This window comes from Labeo rohita, chromosome 8 (genome assembly GCF_022985175.1).
Source record: "Labeo rohita strain BAU-BD-2019 chromosome 8, IGBB_LRoh.1.0, whole genome shotgun sequence".
NCBI classification, from domain to species: Eukaryota; Metazoa; Chordata; class Actinopteri; order Cypriniformes; family Cyprinidae; genus Labeo; species Labeo rohita.
In genome coordinates this window covers 25,181,219-25,199,165 of record NC_066876.1, presented here as the reverse complement: position 1 = coordinate 25,199,165, position 17,947 = coordinate 25,181,219, and the positions used below count along the sequence as shown (strand labels likewise).

The following is a 17,947-nucleotide window of genomic DNA, read 5'->3' as shown; positions in this document are numbered from 1 at the left end:
GTTTGATTTGGTCGTAAAGTTAGCCGGTGGTGACTGCTGGGACATTTGAGGTAAACCACTTTCTTTAAGTTGAAAAATGACAAAAGACTCATGACTCATAAGTAACCATGTCAGCAAACACGCACGGTCAAGGGGTACAAAGCAACACCAGGATGTTGTGTAATTTATTTAGCTACCAAATCAATACTGAATTTGTAAAACTGAAACGGTAGCAGCTGTCTTTAGTAGTGTGTACCGACTTTCAATACACGTAATATGGCATGGAAAAGCAGAAATAGTAAGAATCGTATGTTATTCCGAATTCAGTTTGACACACAGGCGGTTTATGTTTATGCGCAACCGCGTGCTCTGTCAACAACGCCGGTTTTGAACGCGCGCGTCCTGCTGTTGTTCGCAAATTAAACGTGTTTTTGTCCAGAATGCTTATAGTGAGATATTAATAAGAAATGTAAAAAGACGGGACACAAATATAATGTAAAATAAATCTGTGCAGATCTTACAACGTAAATGCAGCCGAATGGCACTGTGATGTAGACATGATAACGCAAATAACTCGCGGTGCTTGTCTGAATACCATTAGTAACTTTAATAATAATGATAATCTATATTTAATAGCAATCTAATAATAATAAGCTATTCAAAGATATGTGACCCTGGACCACAAAACCAGTCATAGGGTCAATTTTTTTTTAATTGAGATTTATACATAATCTGAAAGCTGAATAAATAAGGTTTCCAATGATGTATGGTTTGTTAGAATAGGACAATATTCTTTATGATTCTTACTATTTTGGAAAATCTGGAATCTGATGGTGCCAAGAAAACAAAATATTGAGAAAATCACCTTTAAAGTTGTCCAAATGAAGTTCTTAGCAATGCAAATTACTAAATTTTGATATATCTACGATAGGAAATTTTTTGAAAAATTGATCATTTTGACCCATACAATGTATTGTTGGCTATTGCTACGAATAAACCTGTGCAACTCATGACTAGTTTTGTGGTCTAGGATTACATGTATATATTAACTTAAATGAAGTGAATTCGTTTATTTACTGGCTATTTACTTGTCTTAGCTAATTGAAAAGCACTTGAAGACTAGATGCCATTGCTTTCATTTATTATATGTTTATCATTATCAGTTTGGAGCAGTATTTAATATTGCAGATAGCTTGTTCAATAGCAGTTCATTTAGTAGTGCAATTGATATCAAACATTGAGCAAATTAACTGATGACACTATTAGAAATGCTCCTAGGTTGAGTAACAAAGTGACAAAGAGGGCAAGGCCTGTTGGAAAAAAAAAAGCCTATGTAAAGTTACTTAAGCATATGATAAACAACTATGATGTCAGCTTTCTAGAATCTAGATAGTCATCAGATGGATAATAGAAAGGTGGAAACTTTATTATCTTGGAACAAGTCAAATGAATGACACATAGCATTACATATCAAATAAACTACTTCCATCTTACAATTAAAGGAAGCTTTTGAAGCAAACTCCCAGGAAAGTAAGGATATTACCAAGCCACACCTCAAACAGAGAATCATGAATATTACTGGAACATCGTATTATGTAAGTGAATATATTTAGCCACTTTTATCTAAGGATCAAAAACAACAATCAAGCAGTTGTCTGAAAGACAAACCAAAGGCTCACAATGTTTTGATGCAAGTGTTCCTTGATTTTTTTTTTTAAAGCCCATTTGACAGGTTATCTTGAAAGAGAATAAATTAGCTATTAAAGCTAAATTTAAAATGGAAAACGAAACATAAATTATTAAAAACAGGCTAAATCTAAGTGTTTTTGTCCTCATCATACTCCCGGTGGGAGTTCGTACAAAATTAAATACAGTCAAATTATTGTTCACTGCGTTGCTTAATATTAGCACACTGACATCATCAGAATTCTAGAAATCTTTTATAAAGTCCTTTAGGGAAGAATTACATGCATTCTTCTTTAAAGAACTAGATTGTGTTACTCTCTGACCTTTGCAAAAAATAAATCTGGCAGACTTTTAACAACCCAAATCGTCAGCATGACGCAAATACTTCTTTAAAAAATTCCCTGCCAACTTCGCAGCCAAACAAACGTCTCCACAGATGAGTTTGCGTGTGCTAAAGTGTGCGTGTATGCATATGTGCTCCAGTGTTTGTTCTGGTGTGTATGTATGCGTGTGCATGTGTGCGAAGCATCTTCTGAAGTATAGTCACAAAGCCGTGCTGGTTACGCATGTGTTGCACTGATGTGTGGGCTTCACAGATTCATCACAGGCTTGAGAATCAGATGAAACGCTGTTTAGTTCAAGCGCTCTATCATTTCCCAAACTGCTCCATCCCTCGGATTTCACATTTGACCCTGTAAGGGTGGAATACATCTTGAAAGGAAAGCAGAAGGGGAAATAAATCAATAATCAGAAAAGTTCAAGCATTTGAACTTTTATTTTCATAAGCCTACTCTCTACCACACTGTGAGTATGCTTAGGGAGAAATGTAGTGCGGTTGGAAGGTAAAGAAAGAGTTAAAGTGTATGGAGGGTACATTGGAGCGATCTGATGTAGGAAGATGAAACATTTCCAATTGAATTTGGACAAGGTATTGCAATCACTCGAGTAATCAGATCTACTGCCTACTTGACATTTCGATCAAAGGAAAATGCTCTCAGATACCAGGGAGAAAGGTTTGTACCAACAGTGCTGTGAAACTCAAAAAGGGATGGTTCACATTGGTTCCTTGTCTTCGGTCTTGGGAGAAGAATTCCTTTGGGCCCAAAATCACATGTATTCCATGTGGAAACAGCCCAATTGGCAACACTGTCTTACTATGAATAACTTTCTTGTTTCTGAAAATGCCAAAGCTTCCCACATACGCACACACAGCGGCTTCCCATTTGCCTTGCAAGCCCAATCTATTTGCTGACGTCAAAAATAATGTCTTGTACAGAACAAAGTAACTTATTTATAAACTCAAGCACCATTTTTGTATCATTCCCTCTCAACACATCATCAGAGATGTTCAACCTAAGGCATGTCTGAACAGTTTTTCAAATTCTGAAACCTGATGTCATGTCTCACTTTAGCTGATTAGCTGATGAATAAGGTCTCATTGTTAAAACAGAGCTAAGCCTTGCAAAACAGTACTACAGTGGACACGTGTTTGTTTGATAACTTATTTTCGATTTAGGTTTATGTATATGCTTTATTTTATAAATTAACACTTTTTTTAGCGAGGCACCATTAGATGCCAGTGTTTTCTTGTCATATCTATGGTAAGATTTGATTTCAAAAACAGTATCATAGCTATTAAACTATATCTTATGATTTCAAATACAGTTGAGGTCAAAAGTTTACATACACCTTGCAGAATCTGCAAAATGTTAATTATTTTACCAAAATAAGAGGGATCATACAAAATGCATGTTATTTTTTATTTAGTACTGACCTGAATAAGATATTTCACATAAGAGATGTTTACATATAGTCCACAAAAGAAAATAATAGTTGAATTTATACAAATTTCCCTGTTCAAAAGTTTACATACACTTGATTCTTAATACTGTGTTGTTAACTGAATGACCCACAGCTGTTTTTTGTTTTTGTTTAGTGATGGTTGTTCAAAAGTTCCTTGTTTTTCCTGAACAAACTGCATCCCTTCTTCAGAAAGGTCCCACAAATTATTTGGTTTTTCAGAATTTTTGTGTATTTGAACCCTTCCCAACAATGACTATATGACTTTGAGATCCATCTATTCACACTGAGGATAACTGAGGGACTCATATGCAACTATTACAAAAGGTTCAAATGCTCACTGATGCTTCAGAAAGAAAATATGATGCATTAAGAGGTGGGGTGTGAAAACTTTTTGAATTTGAAGATTTAACTTTTTAAATTTAACTTATTTTGTCTTCTGGAAAACACTTAAGTATCTTCTCTAGCTTTTGAAAGCAGTACTAAATGGAAAAAAATATATTTAGGCAAAATAAGAAAAATATACATATCTTCATTCTGTTCAAAAGTTTACACCCCTGGCTCTTAATGCATCGTTTTTCCTTCTGGAGCATCAGTGAGTGTTTTAACCTTCTGTAATAGTAATAAATTATTATATTATTAATTATTATAATAGTAAGTACAAGTAAAGTGTAACAAGGACACCTTAAAATAAAGTGTTACCAACAATTTTTGACTAATTATCCAAATAATGTATAGGCCAACAAAGCTATTCTTATCAGAGCATGTGAGCAGAGCATAGTGGGAAGCGAATCAGTGAACGAGAGGGTAGGGTCATTTTACCAGCCTTGCCATGTTACAGCACAGTAGTGCTATTGCAAACAGGAACAAGTAAACTACATAGAAATTTCCTGATGGCGAGTTATTTAACAGACCTTGCTTTTCTGGTGAGCATGAGCGGAACACACATTCATAGGCCCTGTCCCACATGGTATATTTGAAGAGTTCAGATGCAAAAGCCTCTAAGTCCATCTGACGTTTTTCTTTAAAATTAGCATTTCTTTCTGGCTACTTTGTATAGGTTTCTATGTAAGTTCTTGGAATTTTTTTGCGAGTTTGGAGTAAAAGTATTTGATGGACGTATACTATGTGTCAGGAGCATTCACAGTATCATTATCTCATTTCTGACCGAGAAATTATTTTATTATTTTTCTTCTGCTCTAGCTTCCCCAGCCTTAAAAATACCTGAGATTTCCAAATCCCTGAGGCATGTTGACTTTCTGAACCATGTGAGTTCCGAGAAATACCATTTCAAATGTTATCAGTGAACAGAGTTTAATGTGTGTCTGTTTTTGTCAGGGTTTGGGGAAAAAGTGATCCCCCTTAGGCCACAAGTGGTCTGAACGCATCTCAGAGGATTGTGATTTAATTACCAGAGAAGGTTCAGCGGTTGCTTACAGGAGAAAAGCTGCCACAAAATGACACATACACATACTACAAAAATGAGACCCCATCATGCTGCCTATGGGAATGCGTGCTGATAACAGCAAACAGCAGTTTGTTTACATAATGATGCATGAAGTTTAATCTGAAATATTTAAAAAATGTTTTTGATTCTGAAATAGATTGTTGTTTTAGGAGTTATGAATGGTTACACAGGATTTGCTCTTGTTGTCAAACTATGTGTTAGCTTACAGAAGAAAATTCCCCACGACACATGCCAGCTTAGATAAAATTCTCACTGAAATACCGGAAAACATGCCTAATGTGAAGAATTTGTGCGCAGCTGCTCTCTTCTTAGTTCTGGATACACCCAAGACAAACATGGTAGTTAGAAGGTTTCTGTCAGCAGTGGCAGAACTAACAATATTGGTGTGTATTTATTTTGTGAAATCCTGGACATGCATCCTAGTGGATATCCCATGTTTGTCAGTAGGATGAAAGAACAATACTGTGGGTGTGGGTGTGTGTGGCAGGGAAGTTGCTTTTGGTTAACACTTTTACTTTCATAGTAATTTTGTATGCATTTGTTATCAACATGCATGAAGCAAATGTTATTCTAATTTCCTAATTTTACTAACATTTTTGCTTTTGTTTCCCATTAGGTTTGACATTTTGTCCTGAGGGCGAAGTTTCTCATTACCGAAAGGTAAGTTGAGGGCACACTGACAGCTCGAGTTTTCAAGTAGAAGTAGAAGGATAAGATCTCCTGCTGGCGATCCGCAGGGCTGATGCTCTGTAATTGAGCACAGATGATGCTCGGCCCACTCAGTGATTTGTGGACAACACAGTGCCCCCGGCAGGTTTGTGAAGCTTTTGAAGCTGTGACCTTTTGTTGCCAGTGAATGACCCCAAACCTGACCAGTATTAATAGAAAACTAGACTTTGAAAACCGAAATGCTTATTATGCATCATTGCTTATAGCACATCGCTTTTACCTTGACGCAAGGGGGTGGGTGTGTGTGCCTGTGTGATTCATGCAGAACACTGTCTGTGGGCAGAAATTGATCATGTCTGCCTGTGCTTTAACGGAGGCAGACAGAATCCTGGATCTTCCTCATTAAGGTCTGAGAAGGATGTGTCAGGAACAGACATGTTGAAGCCCCCCTCAAATGACACACAACCCAAACAGCAGCTGAAACGCTGAAAAATCACCGGGAGCCGTTGTGCCGTGTCAGTGTGTCACATCTGGTTTGCGAGCTGAGAGACTGTGGCCAGAGGCTTTATCTTTCAATAAACTGATGTTCTAACAGCCGTGCTTATAAAATACTCTATGGCTGGCACTATGGCATGCCAACCCAGGTGCTTGGAAACTGGGGGGGGGGAGAAACAAACAAACATACAGCACTGGGAGCCGGTTCAGCAGCTTTATATATTTCATAAACTTTATGTAAATAGTGAGACACTTGTGTAAGCACATTTATGAAACGTTTATCTTCTCTGCGTTTGGAAGGTTCAAGCACTCTTAGCATATATGGTTCGTTTGGCTTGGCTAACAAAACTAAACAAAGCTAATTCTGAATCTAGTTCAGGAAGCTGACGGATGTTAACTTGTTATAGTCAAGAGCTGCAGTTCCTTTCACAAAACGGGATTCATAGTGACCAATAGTGTTTGTATATGAGAATTCCATTACCTCTGCAACCATAGTTTTCGCCAAAATAGTTACTGTTGTTGATCTTTCTGTAAACCTCTGGTCACTGCTCTGTGTTTGTCAAATTATGTGGCTTAGCAACCACATAGCAATGCTCTAAAAACCATCCGGGGTGCGTTTAACATACAACATAACTCACTTTTTAACCACCATAGTATGATGCTTTGCTTCAGAAACTAACTAGCTAGTCGCAACTGTTTCCTGAACATGGTCACATCTCTGTTGTTTGAATCACATTTGGTTCAACAATAAAGGATGGATGTCATGCTGATTGGTGAAGTAATAACTTCTACTAATTAACTGATTCAAGTTCTCAAAGATGATGCTGTGACAATAATGACACATGATGACTACTGTTTTTTTGTTCCTTGTCCTTTTGCTTTATTTGATGTTTGATTCATCATGGTTTTGCTTTACGCCATACTCTGGGCTTCCTTGTTAAAAAGTAGTCTGAAAATCTTTGCAACCACATAGCAATGTGCTAAAAACAAGCGTGCCGCCCTGAAAAGTAAAGTCAAAACATCTTGATCGCCACCAGATGACTGGATGCAGTATAGGTCATAAACCCCGCCCTGTCCATGTAATCTAATGGGGCGTGAGACAAACTAAATAATCAAATTACACTTACATCCAAAGATGGTTTCTGTCATTTGAGGTAGTTCTGATCATGCTGATGTATGTTCAAGTTTTCATTTTTCTCCACACTACTGGGCAGACTCTGGCTCCAAACGAATCTCTACTGCGCAGACTCGGGATCAAAATTACAGCGGCAATACTGAGATGCTTTGGCTTCACTTTTCTATAGTGGAACGAAGGGGAGATGCCTCATTCATCTTTTTTAGTCTATGAAATACTTGAAGTCCTCAACAATTCAAAATCAAAGTTTTATGGCTTTTCGTATGAATATATTAGCTTAAAGGTTATTAGTGTTGTGGGTAACGCATTACAAGTAATGCGAGTTACGTATTCAGATAAAAAAAACTGATTCATTATCCCTCAAAATGGGAAAAAAAACAGTGTAATGCAGCTCAGAATATAACACAAAGCTGAAATAATTAAATATGTTAGATAATACAAATATCCTTTATGTACCAGTGTTTTTGCTGCTGACCTTTGATGATCCAATTCAACCATACTGATAAGCCAAAATTAGGCTGCGTTTTCATTAGTGCGTTTTCGTTTTAAAACGCATAACTTTTCCTAAGTTAAGCCTATCATTTACACTGCTCTAGCATTTTCAACCCTCGAACTCCAGGTTTGTGTTTCAGTGTAAACTGTTTCAGTGCTCATTGTTGTACCCATATATCTGTATAGGTAGATGCATTATTCGACCGCGTCAAGCACGACGCGTCCTCCATCAATAATAAGGGATCTACCTATACGTATCTATGGCTGTACCTGCATTAAAGGGGTCATCGGATGCCCATTTTCCACAAGTTGATATGATTCTTCAGGGTCTTAATGAAAAGTCTATAATATAATTTGGTTAAAAATTCTCAATGGTTGTGTAAAACAACACCCATTTTACCTTCCCAAAATAAGCTCTGCAAAAATCATCTCATTCTGGTCGAGGCTGCTTTAAATGCAGATGAGCTCTGCTCGCCCCGCCCCTCTGTGAAGAGACAAGTCTGTTTACTGTTAACTTTAACTTGCTAACTAGCACATTATTAGGAAAGGCAATCGCAAAGATTCATAAAAAAAACCCATATACTCACTTCTGCTGTAAGTGAAGCTGGATCATAAATGATTTGCGCGAACATAGACATTTTATTGTTGAAGAGTGTTGAACTTTTTTTTTTTCTGCATTCTACTGTAGAGATGTGAATTTACTTTTCCTTCAGCCTGAGGCTTTTGGTGTGAAAGGGCTTTTACATTTGCCAAAAACAGAACTTTTATGTTAAAAACAAACAAGCAAGCCCTGCTCAGATTTAAAAAGTAACGTAATGCATTACTTTCCATAAAAAGTAACTAAGTAACGTAATTAGTTACTTTTCTGGGGAGTAGCACAATATTGTAATGCATTACTTTTAAAAGTAACTTTTTGTAATACTGAAGGTTATCTATAAGCTGCTGTGGTCCAAAACAATAAAATTTACATTTACAAGATATAAGCATTCAAATCTCACAGACTCTCATTTCCGCCAATATGGATCAACGATTTTGATGACGTCACCCTGCACTTAAGCTTTTCATCAAACTTTGTCCTTTGACTTTAAAAAAACAAATCTAAATGTTGAGAAAATCACCTTTAAAGTTGTCCAAATGAAGTTCTTAGCAATGCATATTACTAATCAAAAATTAATTTAGGATATATGTACAGTAGGAAATTTACAAAATATCTTCAGAGAACATGATCTCTGCTTAACAATATATAATTTTGACCCATACAATGCAATGTTGGCTATTGCTACAAATATACCGTGCTACTTACGACTGGTTTTGTGGTCCAGGATCATATTTAACTTTTGTCTAAAAGCCTTTACAGTTGCCAAAAATACAATCATCACCTAGCCCAGGTGATGAAAAGTAATGCATAAGTAACATAACACAGTTACTTTTTTTATATACACAATATTGTAATGCATTACCTTTAAAAGTAACTTTCCCCAACACTGGCAACCACATAGGAATGCACTAAAAACCTGAACAGCAGCATGTTAAAAACCACTCAGAAAACCTTTCCTCTGGTTTCACAATGCCCTAGCAACCACTGAATACCTTAGCAACCACAGAGAAACACAGTGGCAACCACTGCCAACCTCTTAGCATTAATTAATTTGCATGGTACTCACATCTTCTAGTGAGATTAAAAAAAAAAAAGTGTAGGTATGGTTTTACAGAAGACAATAAATGCTCTAATCTGGAAATATTTTTCCATGAAATGACGGAAAAAAAATGAGTACACTGATGTCAGTGTAGCAATGTGCCAGTCATGTGTGAAAAGAGTAGCTGCCAGCAATCATCCTCTCAGGAACACATTTCCTTTTATGTGCGATTCTAATTAGGCCGTGATTGACTATGTAAATTTCTCCATAATCACAGCTCATTTTCATTCTGCCAAACTACACATTTCTGTCCTCGTTTCCGTGAGCTCAGAAGCGCAGTGTGCAGCAGAAAGCCGATGTGTCTCCCACGGCAGACCGTGAGTCAGTGAGCCCCAGCGTGAAGCGCAGCAGTGCAGGGCGGCAGGAGAGCCGGGGATTGTTATGGTTTGCAGTGGGTGGATAAGGGTCATACAGAAGTGTGGCAGGGGCAGGAAACAGGTGTCAGAAATGACGCAGAGAGAGAGAGTGAGTGAGAGTACTTCAGACGAGCACACGCTCACTCACAAACACACAAACAGCAATCAACACTTCTGTCTTCAAACTGTCTAGTATTTTCAAATAAGGTAAACACCAACATTAGTCAGCCCCCCTCCCCCACATGCACACGTAAACATTTTTTTTTTCATTATTATTTACACAGCGTGGTCACCGATTTTATACCATGTTCCTTGCTTTGTACTGCATTAGCGGTGATTGCCAAGGCATGCATCACTATTGCTCATACATAGTGTTAGCGATTTGAACAAACCTCTAACCCTAAGTATTAAAATTAGAAACTTGTCCTATACCTTTTGTACTGTGGACATCTCAAATGTACTGCTTTCTGAGCCAGTAGATTTGCAATTTTGGATTTTAAAAAGGGCAACAGAACCTTACACTGATAGAGAAGAGCCTTGTGCAGATAAATTAAAATATTATAGAGATTTGAAGATGTCAGTCTCAACCTTAGCAATGATCCAGAAGTCCCTATAGCAACTATACAGAAATGGGCTTAAAACAGCCCAGAACACTTAGCAACCAATTAGCAACATATCATTGGCTGTGACTGGCATAGGCATTTACTCATATTTTCACTCATATCTAGCTAGTTCATGTAAACAGATATGTGATGACATTTTGTTTTTTGCTACTTCTGGTTTCTTCAGGAATTTCATATGAAATGTACGAGCAAAATGCAGCCTGTGGTTAACATGACTTGAATCTACTTTTTTTATGTTGAGTAAAAGTTGCTAACAACCAGCATTTAAAAAAAACCCCATAGGATATTTTGGATATCCTTTGGATATAAAACTTCCAAAATTTCAATTTTCATCTAGGATAACTACACTACACTACAATGCTGGGTTAAAAACAACCCAACTTGGGTTATTTGGCAACCCAGTGCTGGGTAAATATTGGACAGGACACATGCTGGGTTATTTAGAATCAGCTGGTTGGGTTAAATGTTTGTTCCAAACATGCTAGGTTGTTTTATTTAATTTAACTATTGTTTAAATAAAATTATATTGATTGGTTAAAATGGGCTGGAAATTAAAAATCACAACCGCAATAATCAAAAGATGAATATTTATTATTAAGCAAGAACACCCATGGACCAAAATATAAGACAAATTGAATTTATTTAGATGAATACAGCATAGTTTACATTATTGCATACATTTAAACTGATTTAACAAGCATTTTAGGAAAAAAGTGTAACATTTGAAAGTAGCATTTTAATTTGAGTGTATTCAATTGTATTCAAATAGTGCTAATTCTCATGCCGGTGTGTCTAAGAAATCTGAGCCGGTGATTGGCTGCTGTTTGCCCGGAGGAACTATGAACCTCAGACCGCCGGCTTGCATTTCACTCGTAGCTGAACGATGTCATGACTGAGTCCATAACTTGCCCATAAACAAACAGTACTGAGATAAGAGAACATATTTTAATACAGCGACGGCGCTGTGAAACACTCTCTCCTGTAGAGGAAGCAAGGGTTGTTTCATCTGAGACTTAGCGGTTGGGTAGAAAATTTTTAATAATATTTAATGACCCATTTAAAAATGACCCAGCAGCTTAGTTACAGAAAAACTACCCAGCACCTGAGTAAAAATATTAAAATAACCCAATAAAATGACCAAACAAACTGAAGTTTTGGGTTAAAAAAAATAACCCAGCATTTTTTGAAGTGCAGAAAAAACTGCCCGCACCTGGCTAAAAATATTAAAAAACAACCCAATTGAATGACCCAGCAGGCTGAACCCAGCATTTGGGTTAAAAAAATGACCATTTCTGGGTGAATATGGGATAGAACACATGCTGGGTTATTTTGACCCAGCTTGTTGGGTTTTATACATTGACCCATTTGCTACTGAAGATTTACCATTTTAAATAATTAAAGTGCACTCTAAAATCACACAAAAAACCACAGCTGCAATAATGGCGTACTAGGGGGTTCATTATTTGTAGGGTTCATGATTTGTATTGACAGTAAAAATGATCCAGCAGATAAGTGACAAAAAACTAAAAACTACCCAGCACCTGGGTAAAAAAATATTAAAATAACACAATAAAATGACCCAACAAGCTGAACCTATCATTTGGGCAAAAAAAAAAAAATCCAGCAGTGAGTGCAGAAGAACGACCAAGCAATATATTATAGGGAACTGCTTATAACAAAACATTAATATTTATCAGTACAAATGCTAATATAGTTATCATTCTTGGTGTGAACAGACCTTAACTCTTTTAGTGACTTTATATCTTGTGGTTGTGACTCATGCCTCATAACTCCATATCCCACAATGTAGCTTGATTTCTTTTGTCTCTTGTTTTTTTCACTCTGAGGTGGAAACAGGCATCCACAGTCCCTATATGGGTTTCATTGATTGAGGATATTATGGTAATTCTGTGTCACAGAATACATGTGATATTCACAGCGGCAAACAATTCAATTAAACACAAGATCACTCTAGCAGCAATCTGTGGATAAAAGGACTCTTCTTGTTATTGTCTGTTGATTCAGGTATATGTTCTGCCCCGCTCACGCTGCCATTAACAGTCGACTTCCGATTTTCCTGTTTGTGTGGGCTGCCCAGGATATTTTCCTTCTGTGCGTCTAACAGGAAGAGAGTCGACTGGGGGTGGTGCTTTCTCTCTCTCTCTCTTCTCGTGACTCATCAGAGCAACCCGCATCCACTCAAAAGCACACTGTGCTGTTCTGCTTTCCTGGGCTACAATAGGGACTCACGATCACTCTTTCTCGCTTTTTCTCTCGCTCTGGCCTTTATCCCTTCCTGTGTCTTTCACAAAGACGTACACATTGTCTAATCGTTCTTTTTTTATAAGACGGATATGCAACAAACGGCTCCTCGTGCCAGAACACAGTACGTGGAATAATGTGTATAAGAATTATGCAAAGTCGGGCTTCTTTTGAAGTTCACAACATGACGCAACCCCTTTGAGTGCATGGGTTTTTGAACATAAAACAAAATGGTGCAGGATTCTGGGAAGACGGGTAATTGTGTTGCTAAGGAGAGCATAGGGGGATTGTGTTTGTGCATACTGGTTCAACAAGAATAAACACGTTCAATTTATTGCTCTGCCATTGTGTCTCTGTATGTTGTCACAACCAGCAGTCCCGCTGGACTTGGCATTGTTTGGACTCAGTCTCAGGTTGAGCTGTCGGCCCAGAAGCCAGACGAAAGCAGGAAAGAATTTTCATCACAATGAAGCCTGTTTCTTGATTCGTGTCTCACTCAGAATCCCAAAGAGCCTGTTAATTATTCAGACGTGAATAAAACACCTGGCCCAAACCTGATGGAGCTAGAATATGACAAAGAAATTGGGATTTCGTAAATATGCATTTCAGACACTTGTCATGTTACAAAATGCGTATTTTTTGGGTTTGCATTTTGTGAATTTGAATTTTCAGATTTCTTAGAATTGATTTTACGAAATGATAGTGATTCTTAAATCCCAAGAATCGATTAGTCCAGCCTGTTTTTAGTTAATGAATGGAACGTTGTAGCGTACCTCGCATCCAGTAAATCGTAATAAGCTTTGTCCTTGTTACTTTTGATATGAAACAAAGTCTCAGATTTCAAATACTGTTCTTTTTTTTTTTTATACAGTATTCAAACAATAAACACCATTTGGCTCTGTTTGTGAGGTGACAGATCGCAGTAGCACCTCAGTTAAAGAGAAACGGCAGTGTGAAGCGCACATGAACTGATCTTCTTTGCGTTAAAACCAGTTACAAAATGAAATAAACATAACAAACATCTGAATGTATGTTAAAAGAAGGAGTACAACTTACCAAAATTCATATCCTGTCTTATGTAATCGCTCAATCAGTGTTTCAGCTGTGGAAAGACGTCAGTATAACAGCTTGTAAACAATGTCACATAATCGTTAGTCAGCTAGAAAAATTAACTCTAGGAGCATTTTGCAAAATATATGCACCATATAATATATTCATTATCATTTTTACTGTTCTTCAATGTTTAAATAAATTTGTCAAGTTTTTATGACAGCCACCATTTAAATTTTTATATTTCAAAAAACAGATTGGAGTAGAAATATAATTATGTGATTGTAACTTAATTATTATAAAAACTTCATTGAGTGTAATTTAATTTTAATTCATTTTAACCTTCAGTGTTATAGTAATGTAGTACCAACTGACTCTGATGTATGTTTTACAGCAGTTGAGAGATTATTTTTCCCTGAGAAAATTTGACATGTACTGTACCTGATATATATCCAAAATAATCTACATTGAATCGGAAATCAAATCGAATGCAAGCTTGTGAATCAGAATAAAATTAAATCATTAAATCAAAACCACATGTGACCCTGGACCACAAAACTAGTCATAATGGTCAATTTTTTGAAATAGAGATTTATATACATCATATGAAATCTGAATAAATAAGCTTTTCATTGATGTATGGAGTTAGGATTGTTGTTAGGATAGGACAATATTTGGCAGAGATTTATTTGAAAATCTGGAGTCTGAGGGTGCAAAAAAATGGAAATATTGAAAAAATCGCCCTTTAAAGTTGTCCACAGGGCTGGGCGATATGGGCAAAAAAATTATCACAATTTTTTTCATATCAGTCGATATCGATAATTATCACGATAAATGTCAAATCTTTATTTCTTTCAAGTTTAAAGTCAGATTTTTGCTCCAAAGTGAAAGTTGTAGAAACCAGACCTTAACAAAATAAAAATCTAAATGTTGTTTCAAATCAAGAAACAGGTTTGGTTTGTCTGATAATGATAATAATAATAATAATAATAATAATAATAATAATAATAATAATAATAATAATATCACTTTTTTGTCTCTTGATAGTAGCTTGAGGATGCAGAGGTAATTTTTTGTTCATTATCAATCAGTAACATCTGTAAAAATTGTAGCAACCTCAGTTTTATATGGTTAAATTTTATGGGTTTTTTTTATTTATTTATTTTTTTTTAAATTAAGCATTGGTCTAGCAAGCATACATTTTAAATCATGATAAACACAACTAAAACCACACATAATGGTACCTCAATACCATGGTAAAAATATAACTACATGGTTTTATAGGTAGCCTATTTGTATGAAAAACGGTAGTCTAAAAACATTCAGTATAAATGCACATATTCTATAGCTTAATCACAAATACATACATACTATAATTATATACCATTACTCCCACATTGCTGCCACAATACCATGGTGCAGTGAGTGTTACTACAGTAAATCCATGGTAAATGATGGTGATGTTGAACTGTGTTCCGAGCAGATAAACAGTCCGTGTGGCGCGATTCAAATGAGTCGTGCTGTTTTGTTCCGCTTGGCACATAAAAATTATATCGAACATTTATCGAACTCTTCATATCGTTTTATTGAGGAAAATTATATCGCGATAATTATCGTTATTGAATTATCGCCTAGCGCTAGTTGTCCAAATGAAGTTCTTAGCAATGCATATTACTAAATTTAGTTTTGATATTTACGGTAGGAAATTTACAAAATATCTTCATGGAATACGATCTTTATTTGATATCCTAATGATTTTTGAAAATCGATAATTTTCACCGATACAATGTGTTTTTGGCTATTGCTACAAATATACCCGTGCTACTTAAGTTTTGTGGTCCAGGGTCACGTATTTGATGCTTTATATGATAACAAAATTACAGCAAATCAAATCGCAAGCTTGTGAATCATAATCAGACTGAATCCTTATATATATCCCAGGCAATTCACCCTCATTTCAGAAGGGGGCGCCCGCAGTAATGCAACTCTGTTTGATAACCGCCGCCAGAAGAACAGCGAATGCCACGAGTTGCACACTTGAAAACAAAGACCACTAGACAGTGATCATGTGCTGATTCTGAACGCGTCTCTCCCTGACAAAGGAGTATAACGTTACTTTAAAGGCTTGCGCGCTCAACTGTCTGCGAAATGTAGCTTTGTCCTCTTGTATCCTACCTCTCTCATTCGACACAAATCCAAATATTCCATAATAGTTTTGTGTTTGTGTGCACCGGCGCGATTACTTCAACTTTCCTCATACCAGCAAAATCAACTTAAACAAACAAAAAAAACTAATTATTATTATTCCTTGTATGTATATATGTACTGCAGATTTTATAGCCTATATATGACATGAATTTGATATAATATTTAGTATTTTCACATGTAGGTGGAAATAATTGTAATTTGTACTACCGTCTGTTTAAAATAAATGAAAAAAAAAACATAGCATAGTAGATTTTCTGTTGTACCGAAATCGTATTGAACTGAGACCCTCGAACCGAGGTACGTACCGAACCGTAACATCTTTGTACCGTTACACCCCTAATATATATATATATTATATATATATATATATATATATATATATACACACACACACACACACACACGTACAGACGTGTGTATATATATATAAATATATGCTGCATTCTAAAGATCAATTTTTCATTTTTCTAGCTCCATAAAACCGGATGCATAGCTCTGGTCCACGCAGAAAAGCGAGATGAGGAGGAGGAATGAATGAAGAGGAGATTTACGTAGAGGTCTGAGGATCAGACGGTGACTGAATGAGCAGAATACTAATGCGATCGCGTGAGGAGACCAGATTTCTCTGAGCATTTTTTTACACAGATGTTATTTTTTGGTTCGTCATTCTCGCTAATACTGATTCAGTGTCCTCTTCCTGCAGTCATCCACCACATCACAATGACGACAGGCTCCACGGCAACCAGCAATTTTAAGCGACTGAGAAAGTCACAGAGGGAACATAGAGACATAATTAGAATAAATTTTCAGCCACTTCTGTCTTACTCTAGTGTCAGAAATAGGTTGCTCTGATGTAACACTTGCAGGTGTTATGCACTTAGTATTCACACACTAAACGAGATGAAAAGAAGTAAACTGTCATACAGGAAGTAGAGAGAATGAGGATTGGACTGTTTGTTCCTCAGACATTTGATTCTGTAACTGTGACTGAAATCTCTCCAGTCCATTTATTGGTTTGCCACACTCACGCTTAGATTTGAAAGAGAGGGGTAGGGGATTGTCTTGATTTGCATTTTCTGAAGGAAATACCATTTCTTCAAGGCAGCAACAGAATAGCATTAAAGTTTAATAGAAGTTTAGGTTTTAGCCTGTGGTTCTGCGTAAATGATTTTGCATCAGAGCGTTGTCATGACACTCGGCGCACGTCTTTGCTGTCGACTGCACGCAAGAATCAAAACATGATCACTGTGCAGCGTAAAGGCAGCTATAAATGGTTGAATATACGCAAGACGAGACCAATCACAGCTCGGTATGTAAATTGATGTAAATTATAAAGCTTTCACACTGACCCCAGTCCATTTGTCGTCAGAGTTCATGTTTGGTTGGTGACAAAGTGTTTTACACCACATCAGGTCTGCATGAAATGTTGGTCTGGGTCGCAGTTTTATTGCAGTCTGAAAGTGATCTGAAATTGTTGACACATCCATGCTGCAGGTACTGCTAAATTGTACTACAATGCATTTCTAATTGCTGCATGTCTTCCAAATTTATAGCAAGGTTTGCATGGTACATTCAATACATAAAAAATGACTTGGCTACAGACAAGATTTTTTATCTAAAATAAAGGTTTTAATATATTATGCCATGGTAATTTTACACATTGTGCCATAAATAACACCATATTCTGTTCATGCTTTATTCCTATAGCCCGTTTCTGCAGTACATCATTGCCAGAAAAATAGCAGTGCCCCTCGGGGTGTTAAATTTTCTTTATAAATCTGAAGTGACAAATAACATCGGTATAGAATCTTCTCACGCTGAGATGTTACCAAGAGACAACAGTGAACAGCTGCCACTAGTGATGGCGATGATGTTCAGAGCCAAAAGTACAATGTGAAAAGATGAAGGCAGGGGAGGGTGAAGGAAGTTTTGACTATAACTTTTCTAACTATAGAAATTTGTATATAGTTTATATATTTCATAAATTAACATTTATGGAATGAAGTGTAAAAACACTTCATTTTTCA

General features: G+C 36.5%; 1 long non-coding RNA gene across 2 annotated transcripts; it reads left to right on the top strand.

Annotated features, from left to right (window-relative positions):
• On the top strand, window positions 1-17,615 carry LOC127169295 (uncharacterized). Of its 2 annotated transcripts, XR_007828225.1 has the most exons (5): window positions 13-50; window positions 4,669-4,733; window positions 5,550-5,593; window positions 16,392-16,526; window positions 16,624-17,615. It is a non-coding gene; the product is annotated as an uncharacterized LOC127169295 (long non-coding RNA). The 2 variants fall into 2 exon arrangements; XR_007828224.1 differs by lacking the exon at window positions 4,669-4,733 and having other exon boundaries at window positions 1-50.
• The last annotated feature ends 332 nt before the right edge of the window (window positions 17,616-17,947 follow it).